Raw genomic sequence first — 19992 nt, 5'->3', positions numbered from 1 at the left:
GATTTGAGTCCTCTCCCTCTTTTTCTTGATGAGTCCGGCTAATGGTTTATCAATTTTGTTTATCTTCTCAAAGAACCAGCTTTTAGTTTTATTGATCTTTGCTATTGTTTTCTTTGTTTCTATTTCATTTATTTCTGTTCTGATCTTTATGATATCTTTCCTTCTGCTAACTTTGGGTTTTGTTTGTTCTTCTTCTCTAGTTCCTTTAGGTGTAAGGTTAGATTATTTATTTGAGATTTTTCTTGTTTCTTGAGGTAGGCTTGTATAGCTATAAACTTCCCTCTTAGAAGTGCTTTTGCTGCATCCCATAGGTTTTGGATTGTCGTGTTTTCATTGTCATTTGTCTCTAGGTAGTTTTTGATTTCCTCTTTGATTTCTTCAGTGAGCTCTTGATTATTTAGTAACGTGGTGTTTAGCCTCCATGTGTTTGTGTTTTTTACGTTTTTTCCCCTGTAATTCATTTCTAATCTCCCAGCGTTGTGATAAGAAAAGATGCTTGATATCATCTCAATTTTCTTCAATTCACTGAGGCTTGATTTGTGACCCAAGATGTGATCTATCCTGGAGAATGTTCCATGTGCACTTGAGAAGAAAGTGTAATCTGCTGCTTTTGGATGGAATGTCCTATAAATATCAATTAAATCTATCTGGTCTATTGTGTCATTTAAAGCTTCTGTTTCCTTATTTATTTTCATTTTGGATGATATGTCCACTGGTGTAAGTGAGGTGTTAAAGTCCCCCACTATTATTGTGTTACCGTCGATTTCCTGTTTTAAAGCTGTTAGCAGTTGCCTTATGTATTGAGGTGCTCCTATGTTGGGTGCATATATATTTATAATTGTTATATCTTCTTCTTGGATTGATCCCTTGATCATTATGTAGTGTCCTTCCTTGTCTCTTGTAACATTCTTTATTTTAAAGTCTATTTTATCTGATATGAGTATTGCTACTCCAGCTTTCTTTTGATTTCCATTTGCATGGAATATCTTTTTCCATCCCCTCACTTTCAGTCTGTACGTGTCACTAGGTCTGAAGTGGGTCTCTTGTAGACAGCATATAGATGGGTCTTGTTTTTGTATCCATTCAGCAAGCCTGTGTCTTTTGGTTGGAGCATTTAATCCATTCACGTTTAAGGTAATTATCAATATGTATGTTCCTATGACCATTTTCTTAATTGTTTTGGGTTTGTTTTTGTAGGTCCTTTTCTTCTCTTGTGTTTGCCACTTAGAGAAGTTCCTTTAGCATTTGTTGTGGAGCTGGTTTGGTGGTGCTGAATTCTCTTAGCTTTTGCTTGTCTGTAAAGCTTTTGATTTCTCCATCAAATCTAAATGAGATCCTTGCTGGGTAGAGTAATCTTGGTTGTAAGTTCTTCCCTTTCATCACTTTAAGTACATCATGCCACTCCCTTCTGGCCTGTAGAGTTTCTGCTGAGAAATCAGCTGTTAACCTTATGGGAGTTCCCTTGTACGTTATTTATCGTTTTTCCCTTGCTGCTTTCAATAATTTTTCTTTGTCTTTAATTTTTGCCAATTTGATTACTATGTGTTTCGGCTTGTTTGTCCTTGGGTTTATCCTGTATGGGACTCACTGTGCTTCCTGAACTTGGGTGGCTATTTCCTTTCCCATGTTAGGGAACTTTTTGACTATAATCTCTTCAAATATTTTCTCTGGTCCTTTCTCTCTCTCTTCTCCTTTTGGGACCCCTATAATGCGAATGTTGTTGCGTTTAATGTTGTCCCAGAGGCCTCTTAGGCTGCCTTCATTTCTTTTCATTGTTTTTTTCTTTAGTCTGTCCCGCAGCAGTGAATTCCACCATTCTGTCTTCCAGGTTACTTATCCATTCTTCTGCCTCAGTTATTCTGCTATTGATTCCTTCTAGTGTAGTTTTCATTTCAGTTATTGTATTGTTCATCATTGTTTGTTTGTTTTTTAATTCTTCTAGGTCTTTGTTAAACATTTCTTGCATCTTCTCGATCTTTGCCTCCATTGTTTTTCCGAGGTCCTGGATCATCTTCACTATCATTATTCTGAATTCTTTTTCTGGAAGGTTGCATATCTCCACTTCATTTAGTTGTTTTTCTGGTGTTTTATCTTGTTCCTTCATCTGGTATATAGCCCTCTGCCTTTTCGTCTTGTCTATCTTTCAGTGAATGTGGTTTTTGTTCCACAGGCTGCAGGATTGTAGTTCTTCTTGCTTCTGCTGTCTGCCCTCTGGTGGATGAGGCTATCTAAGAAGCTTGTGCAGGTTTCCTGATGGGAGGGACTGGTGGTGGGTAGAGCTGGGTGTTGCTCTGGTGGGCAGAGCTCAGTAAAACTTTAATCCACTTGACTGCTGATGGGTGGGGCTGGGTTCCCTCCCTGTTGGTTGTGTGGCCTGAGGCAACCCAACAGTGCAGCCTACCTGGGCTCTTTGGTGGGGCTAATGGCAGACTCTGGGAGGGCTCATGGCAAGGAGTACTTCCCAGAACTTCTGCTGCCAGTGTCCTTGTCCCCACGGTGAGCCACAGCCACCCCCGCCTCTGCAGGAGACCCTCCAACACTAGCAGGTAGGTCTGGTACAGTCTCCCCTGGGTTCACTGCTCCTTCCCATTGGGTCCCAATGCACACACTACTTTGTTTGTGCCCTCCAAGAGTGGAGTCTCTGTTTCCCCCAGTCCTGTCGAAGTCCTGCAATCAAATCCCACTAGGCTTCAAAGTCTGATTCTCTAGGAATTCCTCCTCCCGTTGCTGGACCCCCAGGTTGGGAAGCCTGATGTGGCACTCAGAACCTTCACTCCAGTGGGTGGACTTCTGTGGTATAAGTGTTCTCCAGTCTGTGAGTCACCCACCCAGCAGTTATGGGATTTGATTTTGCTATGATTACACCCTTCCTACCGTCTCACTGTGGCTTCTCCTTCGTTTTTGGATGTGGGGTATCTTTTTTGGTGAGTTCCAGTGTCTTCCTGTTGATGATTGTCCAGCAGGTAGTTGTGATTCTGGTGTTCTCACAAGAGGGAGTAAGAGCACGTCCTTCTACTCCGCCATCTTGGTTCAGGCTCTACCTACCAGTTTTAATTTTAACCCTTTGGTTACATCCTGATACAATAATATTTTTGTAAATAATTGTTCAGTAACTAATAAATACATTTTAAAAAAATCAAACCACCTGCAAAAGATACAATTTAGACAACTATACTAAATTGTACCACTGATATAACTTTGTGTTACCTTGATTCTTTTTCTAGGTTTAAAACAAACAATAATCTTATTTTTATTTTTTTTAAATATAGATAGTATGTTTTTTTTTTTTTTGACAGCTTTGGGTCTGTTGCTGCACACGGGCTTTCTCTAGTTGCGGCAAGTGGGGGCTACTCTTCGTTGCGGTGCATGGGCTTCTCATTGTGGTGGCTTCTCTTGTTGCGGAGCATGGGCTCTAGCCAGGCGGGCTTCAGTAGTTGCAGCACATGGGCTTAGTTGGTCCGCAGCATGTGGGATCTTCCCGGACCAGGGATCCAACCCATGTCCCCTGCATTGGCAGGCAGATTCTTAACCACTGCATCACCAGGGAAGTCCCAAACAACAATTTTAAAAGAATACTACTTTTTTTTTTTTTTTTGGCTTTGCATCATGGGGGGCCTGGGATCTTAGTTCACCAACCAGGGATCAAACCCACGCCCCCTGCCGTGGGTGTGTGAAGCCTTAACCACTGGACCACCAGGGAAGTCCAAAAGAATACTACATTTCAATTATAAAGATATTATTCAAATTTGGCAAAATATTTTATATGTGAACTAAAACTTGCATTACCAAACCAAAATATCACAACTTGCAGTTTACACTCTGCTTTACTGTTTTAAATGTTAAACACAGATAACAAGTTCAAGGGGTCACAGTGAATGGCAGAAATGAAGTCATTCAAATTCTGTTTATCCATACAATTACTGTGCTATCATTATTTATTTTAATCTATTTTTTAAACACAAAATATCTAATAACACAAGGGGTGGAGACACGAACTAAGCTCAGAGTGAGCTCAGATCATGCTGATCCTTTATGAACTTACTCTTTTTTTTTTCCTTTGGCCACATCGAGGGGCTTGCGGGATACCAGGGTTGTGGCAGTGGAAGAGCCGAGTCCTAACCACTGGACTGCCATGGAATTCCCATGAACTTACTGTTGAAATGAATTCATATAGTTGAGTGTATGCATGACAGGAACCAACTGTTTAACTGGGAGTTCTCCCAATTCACTTCCATGTAGAATACCATGTTTATTAAAAGATAACTAATAGTAATGTGTCAGTTTGAAGCTATTAAAACTCTCAACAGTAACTGCAGCAAGTCTTTAGAATTTAGAGCAACAAAAGATTTTTTAGAGGAGCATGTTATTGCTTACATTGTTTAGAATTACTAGCACATAGTGATAACAAAACTCCAGCCAAAGTTTATTTTTGGCTTTAAAAATACAGACAATGCACCCCCTACATAATTTCAACTTGTTTGCTCTGTTGTTAAGTTTGCTATTCACTACAAAGTCTTTACCAAAGATTTAAGAACAACAGTTGGGAAATAAAGAGTAAATACAGCTAGAGAATGTGATCTACACAATCCCCGGAGTGCACAGCACACAACTATCCAGCTCATACTCTGCCTGCTATGGGCTGAACTATGTGTCCCCCCCACAAATTTGTATGTTGAAGCCCTAACTCCCAATGTAATTGTATTTGGAGCTAGGGCTTTTAGGAGCTAATTAAGATTAAATGAGGTCATAAGGGTGGGCGTCCTGATTTAATAGGATTGGTGGCCTTATTAGAAGAGGAAGACGTGGGGAATTCCCTGACGGTCCAGTGGTTAAGACTTGGTGATTTCACTGCCTGAGCCTGGGTTCAATCCCAGGTTGGGAAACTGAGATCCCGCAAGCCACGTGGCATGGCCAAAAATAAAAGAAAAAAAAGAGGAAGATACATTCTCTCTCTCTCTCTCCCCCCACCCCCCGCCTCTGCATGCACAAACCGAGGAAGGACCATGTGAGGACATATCAAGACAGCCATCTGCAAGCCAGGAAGAGAGCTCTCACCAAGACCGAATTGGTGGGCACCTTAATCTTGGGCTTCCCAGACAGGAGGGAATTGGGAGAATTTCCAGTTAAACAGTTGTCTCCTGCCACACATGGAATCAGCTATATGCACTCATTTCAAGAGTAAGTTCTCTATGAGAAATGAATTTCTGTTGTTTAAGACACTCAACTATGGTATTTTGTTATGACGCCCAAGCAGACTAATACACTGCCCCATGTAGTGAACTCCACGTTGCTCTGACAGGAGTTGCTGAAGATGTGGCTGTAATCAAGGAGGATATTTAATCCACGGCAAGAAGAGGAAGAACTTCTGGGGCCTTAGAGTGCCCAGACTGGAGATGGCTGTGGACTTGGTAGATGGACTCCAGGGAGAAGAGGGACACATGAGACAAACTCCTGTGCTTGAGCTCCAACTTTCCTTTCACCCCCAATTTATGACCAGTTTATCTGTGTGTGTGTGTGTGTGTGTCTGTGTGTGTGCACACGCACACACACTAATGCATATTTTATTATGCCTCAAGTATCTTTGGAATTAAGACATTTTAAATATAGTTTAAAGTGAGTACAAGAAGAATGAAAGGGGAGGCATTAAAGAGAATAACCATAGAAAGCAAACAGAAAGAGGCAGAGAGAAAGAAAAAGGAGGAAATTAGAAGATGGAAATAAATGGTGGAGGAAACACGGATTACTAGCGTGAGTTCCCTGCATTCACATCAGTTGGCAACATGAGAAGTGACTAAGAGACAGCAGGGTCAAGAAATATTCAACCACGGACGTAAAATGTTACACTGATTATCATTGGGAGAAGTTGGGTGAATGCATATAGGAACTCTCAGTAGTACTGTTTTTGCAACTTGTGAGTCAAAGTATTTAAAAATTGAAAGTATATGGGGGCTTCCCTGGTGTCGCAGTGGTTAAGAATCCGCCTGCCAATGCAGGGGACACGGGTTCGAGCCCTGGCCCGGGAAGATCCCACATGCCGCGGAGCAACTAAGCCCGTGCGCCACAACTACTGAGCCCGCGTGCCTAGAGCCCGTGCTCCGCAACAAGAGAAGCCACCACAATGAGAAGCCCGCGCAACGCAAAGAAGAGTAGCCCCCGCTCACCGCAACTAGAGAAAGCCCACGCACAGCAACGAAGACAAAACACAGCCAAAAATAAATAAATAAAAATAAAAATAAAAAAAGAAAGTATATGCATATTTAAAATATATAAATATATTTTAACTTAGAAGAAGAGCTACATCTAAAACTCCACTGAGCAGGTAATATAACATACTGTCAAATAAGAGTATAGTTTATATCCGTTAAGTGATCTGTTGAATAAATATTCTTTTTTTTTAGTAATATTAAAGTTTTATTCGAGGGATAGACACCTACAAAATGTTAAAGGGCAAATGGCAGAGGTTTAGGTCTGATACTATTTAATTAATTTTAACTAATAACTAGGGGAAAATATGAAGGACATACCAAGAACAAAATATGGACATTTTCCACAGTTATGAAATTGAATAAATATTCTTTTATATAGATCTTGTGCCAACCAGTATGCTAGGAGCTATGAAGATAGAGGTGAAAAGATAAGGTCACTGTCCACAAGGAATTGATGGTTTAGTGGAGAAATAGACACACATAAAATAAATATAAATATATATTTTTTTTTTTTTTTGCCTTTTTAAAAAAATTTTATTTTGTTTATTTTTTATACAGCAGGTTCTTATTAGTTATCCATTTTATACATATTAGTGTATACACGTCAATCCCAATCTCCCAATTCATCCCACCACCTCCACCACCCCGCTACCGCTTTCCCCCTTTGGCGTCCATATGTTTGCTCTCTACATCTGTGTCTCTATTTCTGCCCTGTAAACAGGTTCCTCTGTACCATTTTTCTAGATTGCACATATATGCGTTAATATACGATATTTGTTTTTCTCTTTTTGACGTACTTCACTCTGTATGACAGTCTCTAGATCCATCCACGTCTCTACAAATGACCAAATTTCGTTCCTTTTTATGGCTGAGTAATATTCCATTGTATATATGTACCACTTCTTCTTTATCCATTTGTCTGTTGATGGGCATTTAGGTTGCTTCCATGACCTGACTATTGTAAATAGTGCTGCAATGAACATTGGGGTGCATGTGTCTTTTTGAATTATGGTTTCCTCTGGGTATATGCCCAGTAGTGGGATTGCTGGGTCATATGGTAATTCTATTTTTAGTTTTTTAAGGAATCTCTATACTGTTCCTCATAATGGCTGTATCAGTTTACATTCCCACCAACAGTGCAAGAGGGTTCCCTTTTCTCCACACCCTCTCCAACATTTTTTTTTAAATAAACTTCTTACTAAATCAAAACTATTTCAATTTGAGCAAATAAATATGAAGTAGAAAATCCTCTAAAATCTCCAGGAGTTCCCATTACTGATATAATGGAATCCTAAATGCCTAGTCTCCTTGATCACCTTTGCCTGTCCACAATTATCTCTCATCACATCCTTTGCTGGTACCCAGCGCTGCAGTGATGGCTGCTCTACCCTTGCAAAGCACACCTGGCATTCTCCCACCTCTACACTTCTCCTTGTCTGTGTTCTTAGTTTCCATAGTTTCACCCACCAAACTCTTAACCATTTTTCAGATCTCTAGTTAAATCCTGCTCTGCTTAAGGAGATACTACGTCCTCCCAATAGGAACTTATTTCTCCCTGCCTCTGTGCCCCTTGGCACTTTGCAACTCTCTTGTGTTACATGTGTGTATCTCCCCCACTGGACTGTGAAGTTGTGAATTCCTCCAGGACAAGGACCATGGATTATTCACTCTGCTCTACTCCCCTCACCCGGTGTTTGGCAGATAGCAATGGCTGAGTTGTTAACTGGAACCAAATCTATGTATGTTCTCAATCTATGCAACTAAAACAAACCTCAAACATCAAAATATTCTTAAACCCAAACTTACACTAATCCTGCTTCTTTGTTGGTTTAAATATTTGGTTACATCTGAATGCTGGTGCCTTATAAATATTTGCTCATCTCAGTGCACACTTTTCCATGGATGCTACCTGTTAAAACGTGAAATTTCACAAAACTAGGAAAAAACACTATTATTCCACAAACACCTATTGCGTGGTCACTTTGTGCTAGACACTGGGCTTAGTCCTGGGGACACAGATGTTAATGATACCATCTGTATCTTCAAGGAATTCCAGTCTAATGTGAGAGACCAATATTTAAGGTGAGTGCACAAAGGGTTGTGGGTGACATGATTGAAGTCTCTAGGAGGTAGTGGGGTACACTGGAGGAAGAGGCCACTCCTACCTGGAAGAGTCAGAAAGGTGCCAGTGAAGAGGTCACACAAACCAAGCCTGGAAAGAAGACTAGGTATTTGACAATTGGCTGGGGACAAAGATGGGGAGGGAAGGGTGGATAAAGAAGCAAGAGGAAAAGACTGGGGGGTTGCGTATCAAGAGAAGCAGAGGCCTTAGGGACAGAACAGAGTAAGTAAAGACACCATTGAATACATTCCTATGGCACCTTGGGGGAAACTCTAAGTAACTCAGTAAGGCTGAAGAAAAAGTTGTGAGTGGCAGACATAGCCGGAGGTGAGGTGGCACAGCCAGGCCTCCGAGAGCAGGGAGGCCAAGCTTAGGAGTTTGGACATCATTCTGAGGACAATAGAAAATCATCAGAGGTTTAGGTAAAGGAGTGACATGATCAGACTTTCATCTAGGAAAATTATTTCTGCAGAAGTCTGGCCATGGATAGCGCTGTCAGGGGGCCACAGTGGAGGTAGGGAAACTAGTCAGGAGGTTGTTTCAAGAGTCTAGGTGAGAGGTGATGAGAGTCTAAAGGCAAAATGATGAAGAGGATGGATAAATAGGAGAGATTTTTCCAAAGCGAAATGCAGGACCTATCACTTTGAATGTCACACAGAGGTGGTAACAAGAAGAGAGGGATCAGGGTAGCAGGCTTGGGTGCCTGGGTGGATGGCGGTGCCAGTGACATGGTAAAAAAGGGAAGGAGGAAAAGGCCTCGAAGAGCAGGTGTTTGGGGGTGATCCTCACTCATACTCCAGCATCTGCCACTGTCTTTTTTTTTTTTTTTTTTTTTGTGTCTTGCTGATTTTTTTTTTTTTTTTTATTCACACACACACACACTGTATTTTATTTTTACAAGACATAAATAGACTGACACCAAGCATTGTACATGGATGACCACAACAAAAGCAACAATGGTTGCAATTACCAAACATGAAACACACTCATACTATGTCATAATATTGACATTCAGTCCAGTAATCCTCCACTGTAACAGCTCCTTTACTTTGCAGTGAAAATTGATTTGTATATTCTTTGCCTCTGAGTCCTTGTGGGATTTTTTTTTTTTAAATTCAGACAGAAAGTCACAAAAATTATACTCATCCTCATCAGTTCACTCAGTCCCATGTAATTAATTTTTTTTTCATCTTGATCTTTTGTTAGCACTTTTATGATTTCATCAGTTTTTCATTAGAGTTCTGAAAATGCTTATTCATTCAGTTCAGCAGTACAGTCAGTTACCAGAAACCTGTACTTGTCAGAGTCTTTTCCATGAATTTCTTGAAGATGAAACCCTTTTATAGGAACATATTTGCAAAATCATCAGAGTACACCCAGAACTGTCTGTAAATGACAAAAGACTTAAAAATGACCACGGTTAAAGATTTGATGAAAGTTCATAATAATGCAGTTGACAAGAAAATTAGTTATTTCTGAGATATACATTTTAAAGTAATAACTAGGATTATTACTTATAACATTATACCAGAACATATAAGATTTTTAGAAATTTCATGTAATGTCTGAAACATTTATATTAACATATTTCCATACATATTTCCATACAAATACAAATATAAGATTTTTAGAAATTTCATGTAATGTCTGAAACATTTATATTAACATATTTCCATACATATTTCCATACAAATACAAATATAAGATTTTTAGAAATTTCATGTAATGTCTGAAACATTTATATTAACATATTTCCATACAAATAACCCAATGAAAGTTTAGTATTAGTTGTTTTGTTTGTTTTTTTATACTGCAGGTTCTTATTAGGCATCAGTTTCATACACATCAGTGTATACATGTCAATCCCAATTGCCCAATCCAGCACACCACCACCCTCACCTCACCGCAGTTTTCCCCCCTTGGTGTCCATATGACCATTCTCTACATTTGTGTCTCAACTTCTGCCCTGCAAACTGGCTCATCTGTACCATTTTTCTAGGTTCCGCATACATGCATTAATATACGATATTTGTTTTTCTCTTTCTGACTTACTTCACTCTGTATGACAGTCTCTAGATCCATCCATGTCTCAACAAATGACTCAATTTCATTCCTTTTTATGGCTGAGTAATATTCCATTGTATATATGTACCACAACTTCTTTATCCATTCGTCTGTTGATGGGCATTTAGGTTGCTTCCATGACCTGGCTATTGTAAATAGTGCTGCAATGAACATTTGGGTGCATGTGTCTTTTTGAATTATGGTTTTCTCTGGGTATATGCCCAGTAGTGGGATTGCTGGGTCATATGGTAATTCTATTTTTAGTTTTTTAAGGAACCTCCATACTGTTCTCCATATAAATATATTTAATAAATATAATGTGACCACTATTTCAAAGGAGAAATGGACAAATTCTGTAGTGGACATTTGTTTGTTTTGGTTGGCCAGCTTCTAAATATCCTTCCTATTTGGACGCAATCTCAAGACCAACAAGATGTAGGGCTTCACTGCCCAATATGGAAACCTAAAGGGGGCCCTGCCATTGTCCCCTGTATTGGCAGGTGGATTCTTAACCACTGGACCACCAGGGAAGTCCCAAGTTACTGGTCATTCTTAGCTGTAGTGGTATGTTGGAGTCAGCTTGTACCTGCTCATGAAAGCTTATTGTAAATTATTCAGGAATATTGTGAAAATATTGTGACAATGCTGAATGTATTAATTTCCTGTATCTGGTATAACAAACTGCCACAAACTCAGTGCTTTAAAGCATCACAAATTTATTACCTTATAGCTCTAGAAGTAACAAGTCTAACATTGGTCATCAGGGCTGCATTCCTTCTGGAAACTCTAAGGGAAAATCTGTTTGATTGCCTTTTCCTTTCCTTGGCTGTAGGAATTACCTTCATCCATCTTCAAAGCCAGCAGCATAGCATCTTCTACTCTCTCTTTTTCTGACCTCTGCTTCTATTGGCATATCTTCTTCTCCTCCCAGTGATTACATGAAGCCCACCTAGATAATCCAGAATAATCTTTCCATCTCTAAATCCTTAACTTAATCACATCTGCAAACTCCATTTTGCCATTTCAGGTAACATAGTCACAGGTTCTGGGGATTCAGCTGTAGACATTTTTGAGGAGCCATTATTCAGCCCGCCATTAATGATCAATCTTTCAATTCTTACTGAGTACAGACTTGGTCTCAGATTCCTAACACAAGCACTTCATAGCAATAGGTCTGAGTCAGCACAGGAGATAAAAACCTATATTCCTCTCTTTAGCCAATGTTAAATTTGCCCAATCATTCAACATATATGTATAAAGTTTTTACTATGAGTTATGTGTTGTGCTAGACAAATGTTGATGGAAATGGATGCAGACCCTGCCCTAGTGGAGGTCAAAGTCTATGGAGGAAGAGAGGCACTAACCAAGTAAGCAAACCAAGAAATACAATAAAAAAGTAAGAAGAGTGCTAGCAAGGGAACAAACAGGGTCCTGATAGAGAGCAGGTGTGATGGCCAGGGAAGTCGTGTGTAAGAGGGTAACAAGCTGAGGCTTGAAGGATTGGGAACCAGTGCTGTGAAGAGTGGGGAAAGATGTTACCAGTGAGGGGCCTCTGTGTGGGAAAGCTCTGAGGCCGGACTAAATGCTTTCATGCAACCAACACTGACAGTGCTGAGAGAGAATGCTGTGGCAGCCCCAGATTGCTTCCTTGAGGTACAGATTCTCTGAATAAAGCTGACATTTCCCCACAGAGGACTTACCATGGTGAGACTGTATTCACCTATGGCCAACTTCTGTCCCCACCTGGCCACAGCCCAAGCCACACCCTTTGACTAGAGCCATCTAGCAAAGAAAGCTGTTAGAAAATAACCTTTGCTCTCATTCTTCACCTGTCCAGATTGCCACGCTGCAGCACTTGAGTTTGGCCAGAGTCTTTCAACAGTCTGTTTTTCTGTGTAGGAGGGAGAAATTGGACTTGTGCATTAGTTCAGAGGGATATAACATTCTAGACAAGTAGGTATTTCTTTTATTTTAAAAGAGCAACTAGTATGTTCTCTGCCCACGAATCTGTTACACACACTGACACTGTTAAACAGATACACTTTAACTGAATAAAAAAGGTACAATTTTACCTATCTGTTGAATATTTGAAAATGTCGTAGTAGCTTTTTTTCTTCCAGAACTGCTGTTTCCGTCGTGCTTCATATTTCATGTTTGATTAATACTGTCATTGTTCCTAAATGCCCCTACTGTTAACTACGTTTTAGTCACTGGAACCTCTAATTTGTCTTTTATTATTGTCCTTTCTGTTTTCAAATTAAGGTATTGATATTATTCCCACTTTTTAAACTTTTTTAAATTGAAGTATACTTGATGTACAGTATTACATAAGTTACAGGTGTGCAATATAGTGATTCACAATTTTTAAAAGTTATACTCTGTTTATAGTTATTATAAAATATTGGCTATATTCCCTGTGTTGTACAATATATCCTTGTAGCTGACATTATTCCCATTTTAGGACAGAATTCTTGAACTCAAAAACAGAAGCTTTAAAAATCTCTATTGTCTCTTGTCATGAAGAACTCTTTGGTAGGAATGTTTATTTTAAGGAACTTCAACAAAGTACAGGGAGGGAAGGCAAGAGTTTAATTCAGCAAGTTGCTGTACTGACTCCATATGGCCACCAGGGGGAGACAAAACTGTTGAAGCTCTTTTATCTCCAGAGCTTCTGCAGTATTTTTCTTTAGCTGTAACATTTGCCTTTGACTTGTTCCACCCCAAACATGTACATAAACTAGGGAAGCAACTTGCATAAAGCAGCTCAGTCCTGTTTTCCTAATATAATATAATTCCTGGGAGCCTTTCCTATTTATTTACTGCTCCACCAAAATGGTTAAGGGGCCCATATGACAAAGTGAGCTTTGTAAGCAAAAGTGAGGTCATGAGGATCCAAATTCTAACCACTACTGCATGCAGACATGCCCCAGTAGATCACGTAGCAGAGAATCAAAGCGAACTCAGCTTTTCACACAGATGTGTGCATCTTTTACACTTCAGATAGAGCTTTCAAAAGTGGCTGAAAAAAAAAGGAAGGGGCCCTGGATACTGAAAGGGTAACAGTGCCTTAGCCATGCTAAAAGCAGCACTAAACTATAAAATGACAAGTGCAATGTATTCTGAGTGCTCCCTGCCACTTCACAGAAGAGGAACTGGGAGCATAATCTCATGTAAAGAAGTTCTAGACAATATTGCAGTCATTTGATGACTGACAGGCAGCAGGAATTATTCAAGCAGGTAGAAGTAGAGATGCAGAGGTGACAGGTCATTATATAATGATCATCTAATAGATTTTATGAAAAAGTGCCTCTATTTATATCTCTATTGATGAATCTACTAAAAGGAATGTGCTCAAATTTATCAAAAAACTGATAGAGTCAATTCAATTTAGTGAATTATTGAATTATTTTAACCATGTCTTCTGGATTCTCTCCTAATGCTCCAATCACTCATGGACTCAAACAAACAAACAAAAAATGATTGGCACTGCCTTCTTAAATTTAGGTTCAAGAGATGGGGCAACTGGGCTCAGATATCTAAATTTTTAAAAAGTTGTAGAGATGAGTTTGATTCATGGTCAGACCTGAGAAAAGGTGACATGGATTCACCAAGATGAATTCATTATTTCTGACAAATATGTCAAGGTGGGACTTCCCTGGTGGTCCAGGAATTAACACTCCACACTCCCAGCGCAGGGGGTCTGGGTTCAGTCACTGGTCCAGGAACTAGATCCCACACGCGGAAACTAAAAGATCCCACATGCGGAAACTAAAAGATCCCACATGCTGCCACTAAAGATCCCGCACGCGGCAACAAAGTTCCTGCGTGCAGCAACTAAGACCCAGCGCAGCCAAATAAATAAATAAATAAATAAATATTTCTTAAAATGTGTCGGGACCTCCCTGGTGGCGCAGTGGTTAAGAATCTGCCTGCCAATGCAGGGGACACATGTTCGAGCCCTGGTCCGGGAAGATCCCACATGCTTCAGAGCAACTAAGCCCGTGCGCCATAGCTATTGAACCTGCGCTCTAGAGTCCTCCAGCCACAACTATTGAGCCCGCGTGCCACGACTACTGAAGCCCATGCACCTAGAGCCCGTGCTCTGCAACAAGAGAAGCCACCGCAATGAGAAGCCCTCACACGGCAAGGAAGAGTAGTCCCTGCTCACAGCAACTAGAGGAAGCCCGCATATGGTAACAAAGACCCAACGCAGCCAAAAATAAATAAATAAATAAATTTATTTTTAAAAATGTGTCAAGGTTATGGAAGATGGAAGTTGGATGAAGGGTATACAGGAACTCTCTGTACTTTGCAAATTTTCTGTAAATCTAAAATTATTCCAAAATAAAAGTTTATTTTAAAGTTAAAAAAAAAACAATAGAACAAATTTAATTAAATAACCGTTAAATATTTTATCTAAATGTTTCCCATCAAAAGATACTTTTTAATTGTCAAATTTTTTAAAAAAGGAGATTGTAAAACAGTTTTATATGTATAATATAGATGAAATACAAGTAATTGAAAAGATACATGTATACTACATGTTACAGTTATCTCTCTTTGGAAGATGGGATTATAGGTGATTTTTTTTTTCCTGGTTACCATTATTTTAAAAATTTTCTATAATAAGTAGGTGTTATTTTGGTAATGAGAGAGGTTTTGTTTTTTGGCTTTTTTTCAATTTAATGTTCTCCAATATAACTCTAGAGAGGTCCCATATCAAGGCCAGTTATCATGCACAGCTCTGGGCTTTTTCCAAAGTTCTGATTCTTATTAAATAGTGCTTTCTAGGAAGTGCTCCACTTAATGACAGTAATTTGACTCCAGGCAGAGGTTGGAGAAGACAGATTCAATCTCCTCTAGGTCCTCCGAGTCAGAGCAGATCCACAGCTGGGTCAGAAAGCCCAAAGATGGCTCTCATTGGGAAAAAGTACTAGTCTTTTACATAACATAAAATTTACCATTGTAATCATTTTTAAGTATACAATTCAGTGACATCAGGTAAGTACATTAGCAGTGTTGTGTAGTCAAAACCACTATCCATTTCCAGAACTTTTTCATCATCCCAAACTGAAACTCTCTACCCATTAAACACTAACTCTTCATATCTCCTTACCCACAGCCCCTGGCAGCCCCTTTTTTACTTTCTGTCTCCATGAATTTAACTACTTTAGGTACTTCATGTAAGTAGAATCATACAATATTTGTCCTTTTGTGTCTAGCTTGTTTCACCTTAGCAAATGTTTTCAAGGTTTATCTATGTTGTAGCATGTGTCAGAATTTCATTCCTTTTTATGACTGAATAATATTTCATTGTATGTATATACCACATTTTGTTTATCTGTTCATCAGTCGAGGGACATTTGAGTTGTTTCCACCTTTTGGCCATTGTGAATAATGTTACTATGAACATCGGTGTACAAGTATCTGTTCAAGTCCCTGCTTTTAATTCTTTGGAGTATACAATAACAATAATTCTAGGAGTAGAATTACTGGGTCATAGGGTAATTCTATGTTTAACTTTTTCAGGAAAACAGCCAAGCTGTTTTCCTCAGAGGCTGCACCATTTCACATTCCCACAAGCAGTGCACAAGGAAGGGTTCCAATTTCTCCATACCTTTGCCAACACTTGCTATTTTCTGTTTTTGTTTTGCTTTGTTTTATCATAGTTATCCCACTGAGTGTGAGAACCACCCACATTTTATATGTCATGTGTATTCTTAGCAAGCATACTACCAACAAACAATTATACTTGTTTGTTAAGATTTGCCACAATAATTAGTAATTGACCCAGGACAGTTGAAAAGCAAAGTTTGCTGTTTACTGTCCCATCTCCAGGACAGTGTGTCAGAAAACAGGCACGGGACTAGATTGCCACCAGAAAGCAGGACTAGAGGGGGCAGGAGGGCTTCTGCGGGAAATACTGGAGAAGCAACCAGAGCCCAGAGGAAACCAAGCAAAGCCAAAAGCACACGGCAGGGGGTGCTTTCAAGATGGCGGAGAAGTAAGAGGTGGAGATCACCTGCCTCCCCACATATACATCAATACTACATCTACATGTGGAACAATATCTACAGAACACCTACTGAATGCTGACAGAAGACCTCAGACTTCCCAAAAGGCAAGAAACTCCCCACGTACCTGGGTAGGGCAAAATAAAAAGGAAAAACAGAGACAAAAGAATAGGGATGGGACCTGCACTTCTGGGAGGGAGCTGTAAAGGAGGAAAAGTTTCCACACACTAGGAAGCCCCTTCACTGGCAGGGATGGGAGTGCATGGAGGGGAAGCTTGAGAGCCACTGAGGAGAGCGCAGCAACAGGGGTGCAGAAGGCAAAGCAGAGAGATTCTCGCACAGAGGATCAGAGCCGACCAGCACTCACCAGCCCGAGAAGCTTGTCTGCTCACCCGCTGGGATGGGTGGGGGCTGGGAGCTGAGGCTCGGGCTTCGGAGGTCAGACCCCAGGGAGAGGACTGGGGTTGGCTGCATGAACACAGCCTGAAGGGGGCTAGTGTGCCACAGCTAGCCGGGACGGAGTCCAGGAAAATGTCTGGACCTGCCTAAGAGGCAAGAGACCATTGCTTTGGGGTGCGCGAGGAGAGGGGATTAGGAGCACCACCTAAAAGAGCTCCAGAGATGGGCACAAGCTGCGGCTATCAGCATGGACCCCTGAGACAGGCATGAAATGCTAAGGCTGCTGCTACAGCCACCAAGAAGCCTGTGTGCAAGCACAGGTCACTATCCACACTTCCCCTCCTGGGAGCCTGTGCAGCTCGCCACTGCCAGGGTCCCATGATCCAGGGACAACTTCCCCAGGAGAACGCACGGCACACCTCAGGCTGGTGCAATGTCAAGCTGGCCTCTGCGCCACAGGCTCGCCCCGCATCCGTACCCTTCCCTCCCCCCAGCCTGAGTGAGCCAGAGCCCCCTAATCAGCCGCTCCTTTAACCCTCTCCTGTCTGGGTGGGGAACAGATGCCCTCAGGCGACCTATACGCAGAGGCAGGGCCAAATCCAAAGCTGAACCCCAGGAGCTGTGCAAACAAAGAAGAGAAGGGGAAATCTCTCCCAGCAGGCTGAGGAGCAGCAGATTAAATCTCCACAATCAACTTGATGTACCTGCATCTGTGGAATACCTGAATAGACAACGAATCATCCCAAATTGAGGAGGTGGACTTTGGGAGCAACTGTAGACTTGGAGTTTGCTTTCTGCATCTAATTTGTTTCTGGTTTTATGTTTATCTTAGTTTAGTATTTAGAGCTTATTATCATTGGTAGGTTTGTTTACTGATTTGCTTGCTCTCTTTCTTTTTTAATTTCATATATATATATATTTTCCTTTTTCTCTTTTTGTGAGCATGTATGTGTATGCTTCTTTGTGTGATTATGTCTGTATAGCTTTGCTTTTGCCATTTGTCCTAGGGTTCTGACTGTCCACTTTGGTTTTTTTGTTTCTTTGTTTGTTTTTTAGTATAATTTTTAGCGCTTTTATCATTGGTGGATTTGTTTTTTGGTTTGCTTGCTCTCTTCTTTCTTTCTCTTTTTTTTTCTTATTAATTTTTTAAAATAATTTTTCTCTACTTTAATTATTTTATTTTGTTGTATTTTATTTACTTATTTTTTCTTTCTTTCTTTTTCTCCCTTTTCTTCTGAGCCGTGTGGCTGACAGGGTCTTGGTGCTCTGGCCAGGTGTCAGGCCTGAGCCTCTGAGGTGGGAGAGCCGAGTTCAGGACATTGGTCCACCAGAGACCTCTGGGCTCCATGTAATATCAAACGGAGAAAGCTCGCCCAGAGATCTCCATCTCAATGCTAAGACCCAGCTCCACTCAACAACCAGCAATCTACAGTGCTGGACACCCTAGGCCAAATAACTAGAAAGACAGGAACACAAACCCACCCATTAGCAGAGAGGCTGCCTAAAATCATAATAAGGTCACAGACACCCCAAAACACACCACTGGTTGCAGACCTGTCCACCAGAAAGACAAGATCCAGCCTCATCCACCAGAACACAGGCACTAGTCTCCTCCACCAGGAAGCCTACACAACCCACTGAACCAACCTTACCCACTGGGAACAGACACCAAAAACAACGGGAACTACGAACATGCAACCTGTGAAATGGAGACCCCAAACACAGTAAGTTAAGCAAAATGAGAAGACAGAGAAATACACAGCAGATGAAGGAGCAAGGTAAAAACCCACCAGACCAAACAAATGAAGAGGAAACAGGCAGTCTACCTGAAAAAGAATTCAGAGTAATGATAGTAAAGATATCCAAAATCTTGGAAATAGAATGGAGAAAATATAAGAAACGTTTAAAAAAGACCTAGAAGAACTAAAGAGCAAACAAACAATGATGAACAACACAATAAATGAAATTGAAAATTCTCTAGAAGGAATCAATAGCAGAATAACTGAGGCAGAAGAACAGATAAGTGACCTGGAAGATAAAATAGTGGAAATAACTACCGCAGAGCAGAATAAAGAAAAAAGAATGAAAAGAATTGAGGACAATCTCAGAGACATCTGGGACAACATAAAACGCACCAACATTCAAATTATAGGGGTCCCAGAAGAAGAAGACAAACAAAAAAGGGACTGAGAAAATATTTGAAGAGATTATAGTTGAAAACTTCCCTAATATGGGTAAGGAAATAGTCAGTCAACTCCAGGAAGTGTAGAGAGTCCCATACAGGATAAATCCAAGGAGAAACATGCCAAGACACATATTAATCAAACTATCAAAAATTAAATACAAAGAAAAAAATATTAAAAGCAGCAAGGGAAAAGCAACAATTAACATACAAAGGAATCCCTATAAGGTTAACAGCTGATCTTTCAGCAGAAACTCTGCAACACAGAAGGGAGTGGCAGGACATATTTACAGTGATGAAAAGGAAAAACCTACAACCAAGATTAATCTACCCAGCAAGGATCTCATTCATATTCGATGGAGAAATTAAAACCTTTACAGACAAGCAAAATTAAGAGAATTTGGCACCACAAAACCAGCTTTACAACAAATGCTAAAGGAACTTCTCTAGGCAGGAAACACAAGAGAAGGAAAAGACCTACAATAACAAACCCAAAACAATTAAGAAAATGGTAATAGGAACATACATAACGATAACTACCTTAAATGTAAATGGATTAAATGCTCCAAGCAAAAGACATAGACTGGCTGAATGGATACAAAAACAAGACCTGTACATATGCTGTCTACAAGAGACCCACTTCAGACCTAGGGACACATACAGACTGAAAGTGAGGGGATGGAAAAAGATATTCCATGCAAATGGAAATCAAAAGAAAGCTGGAGTAGCAACTCTCATATCAGACAAAATAAACTTTAAAATAAAGACTATGACAAGTGACAAAGGACACTACATAATGATCAAGCAATCAGTCCAAGAAGAAGATATAGCAATTGTAAATATTTATGCAACCAACATTGGATCACCTCAATACATAAGGCAAATGCTAACAGCCATAAAAGGGGAAATCGACAGTAACACAATCCTAGTAGGGGACTTTAACACCCCACTTTCACCAATGGACAAATCATCCAAAATGAAAACAAATAAGGCAACTCAAGCTTG

This window comes from Balaenoptera musculus, chromosome 17, assembly GCF_009873245.2.
Source record: "Balaenoptera musculus isolate JJ_BM4_2016_0621 chromosome 17, mBalMus1.pri.v3, whole genome shotgun sequence".
Taxonomy (NCBI): domain Eukaryota; kingdom Metazoa; phylum Chordata; class Mammalia; order Artiodactyla; family Balaenopteridae; genus Balaenoptera; species Balaenoptera musculus.
This window is presented reverse-complemented; position numbering follows the sequence as displayed.